Here is an 8,431-nt window from a genome sequence, read left to right on the forward strand (position 1 = left end):
CTATATTGTCACCCTGCTTGTTTAAATTATATGCAGAGTACATCATGAGAAATGCTGGACTGGATGAGTCACAAACTGGAATCAAGATTGCCGGGGAAATATCAATAACCTCGGCTATGCAGATGACACCACCCACATGGCCAAAAGTGAAGAAGAACTAAAGAGCCTCTTGATGAAAGTGAAAGAGGAGAGTGAAAAAGTTGGCTTAAAACTCAATATTCAGAAAACTAAAATTATGGCATCTGGTCCCATTATTTCATGGTAAATAGATGGGGAAACAGTGGAAATGGTGACAGACTTTTTTCTGGGTGGGGAGCTGCAAAATCACTGCAGATGGTGACTGCAGCCATGAAATTAAAAGATGCTTGTTCCTTGGAAGAAAAATTATGATCAACCTAGACAGCATATTAAAAAGCAGAGACATTACTTTGCCAACAAAGGTCTGTCTAGTCAACGCTATGGTTCTTCCAGTAGTCATGTATGGATGTGAGAGTTGGACTATAAAGAAAGCTGAGCGCCGGCGAATTGATGCTTTTAAATTGTGGTGATGGATAAGATTCGAGTATTCCTTGTTCTGCAAGGAGATCCAACCAGTCCATCCTAAAGGAAATCAATCCTGAATATTCATTGGAAGGACTGATGCTGAAGCTGAAATTCCAATACTTTGACCACCTGATGTGAAGAACGGACACATTTGAAAAGACCCTCATGCTGGATGAGATTGAGGCAGGAGGAGGAGGGGACAACAGAGGATAAGATGGTTGGATGGCATCACTGACTCAATGGACATGAGTTTGAGTAAACTCCAGGAGTTGGTGATAGACAGGGAAGCCCTGCGTGCTGCAGTCACAAAGAGTCCATGGTGTCACAAAGAGTTGGACACGACTGAGTGACTGAACTGAACTGAACCTCATTCCTCCAATATGAGAGTCCTACAATTCCATGTGATATTTTAACTCTACTCTTTATCCATTTGCCTGTGATTGTATCTACTAAATTACTATAACATGACGGGAACACTCATAACATGAAATCTCAGGAATGCTGACTAAAATGGTAAGGCTCAATTAGAACCTCTGCTAAATCTATTGATCACCATTTGTCTTTTATTTACCTTGACTTTATGGATACTTGAATGGATACAACCTACTATTTCCTTGATTCAAATCACCATAATCTTCATTTCTCAAATGGACCAAGATATAGCATTTTATATCAACCTAGAATCTATTATTTCTGCTAACATATACAACTTTTCAAATATAATATATAGTATTTTAAGAAATACTGTATTTACTTAATAACTAAATTTAATGCACTTTTCTTTATCACCATAAACCTACATTCTGATCATCACTCCATCACCTGTTGTTTGCATTTTTTTAATATTTTATCCCTTGTGTAAAACACCTACTTCTTTATTTCCCACAACTTTCTTTTATATTAAGAACTTCACTCAGGAAATAGCAACTATGGCAGTGAAAGTAAAATAGCTTCTTAAAATTGCAAAACACTATTGCAATATTATAATTCATTCAAGGTACAAATAGTTAAAGAACATCTACTATATGCCATGTATTGTGCTAGATATTAGTGACATAAACATGAAAAAGTTATGATCACTCTCTTTAAGGAAATCATATTGTTGTTCAATTGCTCAGACATGTCTGACTCTTTGAAACCCCACGGACTGCAACATACCAGGCTTCCCTGTTCTTTACCATCTCCAGAATTTACTGAAATTCATGCCCATTGGTTGCCATCCAGCCATCTCATCCTCTGTAGCCCCCTTCTCCTCCTACCTTCAATCCTTCCCAGCATCAGGGTCTTTTCCAATGAGTCGGCACTTTGTATCAGATGGCCAAAATATTGGAGCTTCAGCTTCAGCATCAATCCTTCCAATGAGTATTCAGGACTGATCTCTTTCAGGATGGACTGGTTGGACGTCCTTGCAGTCCAGGGACTCTCAAGAGTTTTCTCCAACACAACAGTTCAAAAGCATCAATTCTTCGGTGCTCAGCTTTCTTTATAGTCCAACTCTCACATCCATACATGACTACAGGAAAAACTATAGTTTTGACTAGACAGATCTTTGTGGGCAAAGTAATGTCTCTGCCTTTTAATTTGTTGTCTATGTTTGTCATAGCTTTTCTTCCAAGGTACAAGCATCTTTTAATTTCAAGACTGCAGTCACCATCTGCAATGATTTTGGAGCCCAAGAAATTCAAGTCTGTCACTGTTTCTGTTGTTTCCCCAACTATTTTCCATGAAATGATGGGACCAGATGCCAAGATCTTTGCTTTTGAATGTTGGGTTTTAAGCCAACTTTTTCACTCTCATCTTTCACTTTCATCAAGAGGCTCTTTAGTTCCTCTTCACTTTCTGCTGTAAGGATAGTGTAATCTGCATATCTGAGGTTATGATATTTCTCCTGGCAATCTTGATTCCAGCTTATGCTTCATCCAGCCTGACATTTTGCATGATGTACTCTGCATATAAGTTAAATAAGCAGGGTGACAATATACAGCCTTGGCGTTTTCCTTTCCTAATTGGGAACCAGTTCATTGTTCCATGTCTGGTTCTATCAGTTGCTTCTTGAAATCCATACAGGTTTCTCAAGCGGGAGGAAAGGTGGCCTGGTATTGTAAAAATTTTCCAGTTTGTTGTGATCCACATAGTCAAAGGCTTTAGCATAGTCAATGAAGCAGAAGTAGGTGTTTTTCTGGAATTTTCCTGCTTTTTCTATGATCCAATGGATGTTAGCAAGTAATTAAATCATAGTTAATTGAACAAGATAAGCAAGTAAGTAACTATGTATGATAAGCTATGATGGTTTCCAAAAGTACTAGGGAATTCAAATATGAAGCATAAATTCTACCCAGAGACAAAGAATTTGGTAGAATTTAAATGGAGATGATGGTACTTGACTTGGTGGACCTGACAGGATGAAAGGAAATGATGTCTCTTACAATACTCATAAGAATCCCATGTGTTAGGTGCAACTGAATTTAAGCAATTTTGCTGAGGTCCCATACTTTGAACTGGCATACATGGAGAGGAGGTAGATAAATGGGAGCCTGGATTGATATGTAAGTATGACCGTAGACCGCAAGGTTTTTCACCTATGATAATAATATTCTGTAACAATAATGAAAACTGTTGCTGCATCACTGAACGAAGAGAGGGGAAAATGTAGAAAAAAATGTCAACCTCAAATGTCTACATGAAACAATCATGACTTTAGAAGTTTCTCTAGCCTTTGGGTGTATGATGCACTGATGTGACCTGTGGTTGATAGCCAGTGATGATAAGGATGGTGAAGTTGGTCACTGGTAAATATTTTATGCATGACAGTAAGCAACTCCTTTATACTACAGTTCTTCAGGTACCTTGATTCATGAGCAGATGACTCTTTGTCTAAAATTGTATGGCATCATCTGCTATTTGGCCACTGTCTTAGTTATCGGCTCTCTGTTCTGCTAGACACAGCTGTCCTTTGTGGATGGTTTCTGTCAATTATCTTACCTGAGAGAGAGATAGGTTCTCCAAATATTATTAGAAACAGTTATTCAGAGTTTAGTACACTCAGCTTCAGAATCCCTAGAACTGTTCAAGTTCTAAGCTTCCTTTTAATATCAAGACAAATATATCCACATTCCCAATCTTCTCATCACTTGGAATATATCATGCCTCTAGAGGCCCACATTGCTTTTGACCCCAGTGACAATTCTCTTATCCTATTAAGACCAATTTGTTGACAGGCAAACCTAAGAAGTCTATCACTTCAAAACTGAAATTCTTTTCTACTCTAAGAAACAGAGTATGCCTAAAGGAATTTACTATTTAATTTTCTACTTTAAAGGCAAAAATTGCTGATAACTTTGAAAATGTAAGCTTTTCAAACTTGTAATAAAAATAGTAAGATCCAATAAACTGGGGTACCTCATCACAACACCAAATTTTGAAGACAAAGTTTGGCATTTAGGTCTTTAATTAATCAAAGAGTAAACATTTTCTCTTTCAGACCCTAGAGTCTCTTGACAAACATTGGGATCTTGAAAAGTTGGTCTTATTCTTTACACAGACTTTTTTTAAAGTGCAAGATAGAATAAACTAATGAAGTGAGGTCTAAAGATTATCTGAATATTTATATCTACAAAGTATAAATATTAATGTTTGCACAGTTATTCAATTTTTTTCAATTTTTCCAAGCCTAGAAATCAGTATATTTGACCAAAGAGCTGGTTATAATACAACTTAACATAATTTTCTATGATAATGATAGATAATGATGTTTCTTCAAGTGATTGCTCATCTGATGGATGATTATAGAATTATAGAAACTCTAGGGGCAACCATATCATTATAAACATTTTGAAATCTATTTTTAACATTTAAAATTTTCTGTAAAAATTTGGTATTTTAATATCTCGATAAAAGCTCCGGGTGTTCTTAAAATGTGTCTTTCCATACTTTTTGATTTAAAATATTTCATAGGATATATTTTTATTTGTGCTTATTTACTCTACTATGCCACATGCAGGCAGAATTATTTGATCCTTCCACTTCTTTTTGTAAGTCAAATATAGGCCAGATGCTCATGTGGACCAGACTGCATGTGTTGATATATTCAAAGACGACCAGAATAAAAATCCCCTGTCTCTAATCTCCAACTTATCATAGTATATAACTGCTTCAGAGTTTCTCAATCTATGGGACTCTCTTTATGAATTTTCTCCTTGAAATTCTCCCACTCTATTCACATGGACTCCTCTTTTCCCCTGGCAACTGGTGCCACCTTCCTGTCATATGTTTGACTGAGATTCCTGAATACATCTGTCAGTTGCCTTGACCCCAAACACTGGGTGTCTGTGTGACCACCAATACTTCATGTCTTCTCAATAAGAAATGCATTGAGACTATTGGAAAGAAGTTTTCTCAATCTGTTTTTTTCACTGTGAAATCCCAGTAGAGCCATTCTATGGTATATACCTATCTCTAGATTATGCAAATCAACAAATTACTTTAAATATTTAAATCTTGGTGCTGAGTGGTTGGAAGCACAGTATGTGTAGATACATGTATTAACAAGCATCTTCAGTGTTCCTAGCACTCTGATATGTTCTTTGAGCTAGGATAGTAAATCCATTCACACTATGGTTACCTTCACTTCAGTCTTATGGAGCAGAAATTAGGTTGAGGAAATGTACTCTCTCAAGCTACTACACATTCAGCCTTTGTAATTCATCAAGTGTTTTTACAGTATACAAGTCCAGCAGCTTCTGTGCCAGGTCAGAATCATACAGCCCTCACTTTCATGGGTTTTTACCTCTATAAATCTCACAAATTCTTAAGGTTAAAGAGTCAAGAAAAATTGCTTTGCCCTTCTGGCAAAGGGAGGGCAGAGACAACCATTTTGAAAGATGCTCAGAACGTTCTCCAAAACAAAAGCCTAACTCTTCAAAGGAAAAGACTTTACCAGAACCTCATCCACTGTGGAGGATGAGCAACTAGCCAACTCAAGCCCCCTCTAGTTTCATGCTTCACCTAGGTGGTGGAAAATGCTGAGAAACACTTTTGAAAGTCACAACACAGTAATTCAAGCCCACTAAAAGATACCTTATTATAAGATTATAGACTTTTTCCCTTCTCCCACACTTCACCATCATGACATAACAGGGTCCCTGAAATAACAGTGGTTTATATCTGAAATAAACGTAAAACATAACCTACTTAGATTTAGATCTTAGTGGTTCTGAAGCCAAGAGGGAAAACAAGGACACTGGAGGAATCTGAAGCCTCTGGTACCTTCAGCTACAGCAAACATTAAACACAAGCTAATCCCAAAGGAGGTTAATGTAAACCTCACATAAATGCCCATGTGTCTCAGGTTTTATTACCTGATAGAACACCTGGCTTGCAACAAAATAACAAGCAGGCTAAATGGTATTTAAAAAAAAAAAAAAAAGACAGTTTAAAGAGACAAAGGAAGTGTTAGGAGCTGACAATTTTTGAATTATCAAATAGGGAATGTAAAATTACTATGATTAATATGTTAAGGTTTCTAATGGAAAAAGTAGACAACATGCAAGGATGGATGGGCAGTATAAGGAGAGAAAAGAAAAACTAAGAAAAAACCAAAATGAAATGTTTTTTTCATTAGAATCAGCACTAAAGAATGCATTGGATGGGTACATGAGTAGGTTGGACATGGCTGAAGAAATAATCATTAAGTTTTAAGACATGTCAATAGAAAATTCCAAAACTAAAGTTCAAAGAAATAATATGATAAATAAATAAAAAAAGAGGTAGAAGAAATAGTGGAGATAATAATAACTGAAAACTTTCTAAAATTAATGACATACCAAAACATAGATCAAGGAAGCTTAGAGAACATTCAGACAGATGGATATTGAAAAAATCTACATCAAACCATATTCAAATTATAGAAAACCAATCTAAAGTCAAAGAGCAAATCTTGAAAGAATTCCAAGGGGTAAGAAACACCTTACCTATAGAGGGACAAAAATAAGAGTCACATCAAACTTCCCATGACAGAGCATGCAAGCAAGAAGATAGGGAGTGAAATATTGAAACTTTTGAAAGAAAAAAAATGCACCAACCCAGAATGCTATACCTACTAAAAATATACTTCAAAAGTGCAATAAAGGAGAAATAAACACGTTCTAAGATAAACAATAACTGAAGGGTTGTATCTCTAGCAAACAAGCCTGCAATAAATGTTAAGAAGACATTTTTTAGAGAGTAGGAAAATGGCCTAGGTCAAAACTCAGATCTACATAAATAAAGGAAAAGTGTCAGAGAAGAGCTCAATAAGGTAAAAGCAATTTTTTTGTATTCTTATTAATTATATAATATACAACAATTTGTCCAAATAAATAATAGTAGCAAAGTAACGGGGGGTTATATGGTTTAGTGTCTGATTGTAGTATTATAAGGGACATGGAGGAGAAGTTGGAAGCACTAGGTTAGAAAAAACCTGCACTATCAGTGAAACGGTATAGTGTTGGTTGAAACTGAATTAGACTAGTTATAAAGGTATACTAAAAGCTCTAAAGCCAACATTAAAATAAGCAAAATGAAACTTAATTGATAAGCTGAGAAAGGAGAGAAAACAGAATCATAAAATGCTCAAACAAAAATGGAGAAAGCAGAAAAGGAATATAACATAAAAAATAAAGGGAACAAATGTTGTGAATAGAAATTAGTCACAAATGTTGCTGATACTAACATAACAACAATCACTTTAAATGTCAATAGTCTAAATATACCAATTAAAAGTCAGAGACTGCCAGAGCCCAAAAAAAACAACAACAATATGCAATTGTATCTTGCCTATTTAAAACACATATCAAATATATACAAGCACAGGCCCCCACCATTATAATTAGAGACTTTAAAACTCCTCTTTCAGTTATGAGCAGATCCAGCAGGAAGAAAATCAGTAAGGCTATATTTGAACTAAAAGTACCAAAATAGTTCAGCAGCATCTTAGAAAACTAAACATAGTCATCCACACAATCCAGCACTCATGACCCAATGTTTTTACTCAATTGAGTTTAAAACTCATGTCCATACAATAACATGCACAAGAATATTTCTATCAGCTTTATTCATATCGCCAAAAAGCAGAAGGAACCAAGGTATCTTTCAATAGGTTAATGGATAAACAAAGTGCAATACATATGGAAAATGAAATATTACCCTGTAAATAAAGAAACGAGCTATCAGATCGCAAAAAAAAAAAAAAAAAGGTAGAAACTTAAACACATCTAAGTGAAAGAAGGAGGTGATGGAATTTCAACTGAGCTATTCCAAATCTTAAAAGATGATGCTGTGAAAGTGCTGCACTCAATATGCCAGCAAATTTGGAAAGCACAGCAGTGGCCACAGGACTGAAAAAGGTCAGTTTTCATTCCAACCCCAAAGAAAAGCAATGTCAAAGAATGTTCAAACATTCACACAATTGCACTCATATCACACGCTAGCAAGTTCAGTTCAGTCACTCAGTTGTGTCCGACTCTCTGCAATCCCATGGACTACAGCACGCCAGGCTTCCCTGTCCATCACCAACTCCCAGAGTTCACTCAAAATCATGTCCATTGAGTCAGTGATGCCATCCAACCATCACATCCTCTGTCGTCCCCTTCTCATCCTGCCTTCAATCTTTCCCAGCATCAGGGTCGTTTCCAATGAGTCACTTCTTCGAATCAGGTGGCCAAAGTATTGGAATTTCAACATCAGCATCAGTCCTTCCAATGAATATTCAGAACTGATTTCCTTGAGGATGGACTGGTTGGATCTCCTTGCAGTCCAAGGGACTCCCAAGAGTCTTCTCCAACACCACAGTTCAAAAGAACATCAATTTTTCAGCACACAGCTTTCTTTATATCCAACTCTCACATCCATA

At 36.2% G+C, this 8,431-nt stretch overlaps 1 long non-coding RNA gene across 1 annotated transcript; it reads left to right on the forward strand.

Annotated features, from left to right (window-relative positions):
* Nucleotides 1-1,642: 1,642 nt before the first annotated feature.
* On the forward strand, nucleotides 1,643-8,156 carry LOC122700933. Its single transcript, XR_006342882.1, has 3 exons — nucleotides 1,643-1,755; nucleotides 2,891-2,896; nucleotides 8,133-8,156. It is a non-coding gene; the product is annotated as an uncharacterized LOC122700933 (long non-coding RNA).
* The last annotated feature ends 275 nt before the right edge of the window (nucleotides 8,157-8,431 follow it).

This window comes from Cervus elaphus, chromosome 9, assembly GCF_910594005.1.
Source record: "Cervus elaphus chromosome 9, mCerEla1.1, whole genome shotgun sequence".
NCBI classification, from domain to species: Eukaryota; Metazoa; Chordata; class Mammalia; order Artiodactyla; family Cervidae; genus Cervus; species Cervus elaphus.